Source organism: Stylophora pistillata, chromosome 2, assembly GCF_964205215.1.
Source record: "Stylophora pistillata chromosome 2, jaStyPist1.2, whole genome shotgun sequence".
NCBI lineage: Eukaryota > Metazoa > Cnidaria > Anthozoa > Scleractinia > Pocilloporidae > Stylophora > Stylophora pistillata.
In genome coordinates this window covers 9,513,583-9,514,700 of record NC_142520.1, presented here as the reverse complement: position 1 = coordinate 9,514,700, position 1,118 = coordinate 9,513,583, and the positions used below count along the sequence as shown (strand labels likewise).

Below are 1,118 nucleotides of genomic sequence, written 5' to 3'. Positions count from 1 at the left end.
AAAGGTCGAGGTTTTCAATAGTTCTTGAGGCCCGTTCAGGCAATATAGCCGATGATAATTTGTTTTCCATCGGATTTCAGCCAACCAGACATGTTTCCAATCCGTGACCGAAATTATTTTATATGAGCACCCACGGGATTCGTATTTCAACACCACATATTCCGTTGGAGAAACTGCGCGCGATTCAAATAAAAATTCTCTCCAACGTGATCTCTTGTTTAATTGCAGAGGAGTTCTTGTATAAGTGTCACATGAAATCCCGTAGACAAAACGTCGAAGAAACTAACCACTTTATTACAACAATACAAATCCGGTATGAGAAGAGGATTTTTGTGAAAAATAATAAAGGTCATAAAAGCTAGTCCTCACCGCTAGCCCTCTGGCCGTTTGCCTTCCTTACAGAAATGACATCGCAAGCGGGTGTACATTCCGTGGAGCCAACTGAGTGGAGCCGATCATCTTTTCTTTGCCGTAAACGAAAATGGCAAAATTCGTAGAAGTTTGAGATATGCACTGGCTGCAAGTGACCTTTCGGTTACAATAGTTTTGCCGATATCGCACGGTCACGGACTGGTTGGTGTCGACAGTTCGGTGTCAGGGGTGAAATGACTGACGGCTTGCCCAGGGCAAATGTCCTTTTATAGTCAGGGTCCTTGTTTAAGCAAATTCGTTATGGAAGTGGCCAAGAAGACCGGCGAGAGATATCTTGCGAAAACTATTTACGATATAGTTTGTGGTATCCGGCGCCAATAAAAATCTCATTAAAATGCAAATGTTTGATCTCAGATGAAAAACATGTTTCATCTCAGATGAAAACCTGGTGGTTTTTCATCTGGTGTTTCATTGGGTATCAAGATTCATCCACGTGACCCAAATGTAGGTTATTTATTGGCTTTTGACCGCATGAATAATTAATCAGTTTGAGAAACGCTCTTAAACCACCTATAGTTAAAAGCTACGACGATATGAAGTTCTTCTCAAAGTTTTCAAACTCATTACGTTTGTTATAGGTAACACCTTGATTCATTTTTATGGATCTAATGCGTTTAGAGACTTTAATAGAAATTGCAAAAGATAACTCTTGAGCAACAAAAACCTTTTAAACAAAAATTCCTCCA

The 1,118-nt window shown here is 39.9% G+C and overlaps 1 pseudogene; it reads left to right on the top strand.

Annotated features, from left to right (window-relative positions):
* LOC148737033 (uncharacterized) overlaps nucleotides 1-753 on the top strand; it is a 2,338-nt pseudogene extending 1,585 nt beyond the window's left edge.
* Nucleotides 754-1,118: the final 365 nt, after the last annotated feature.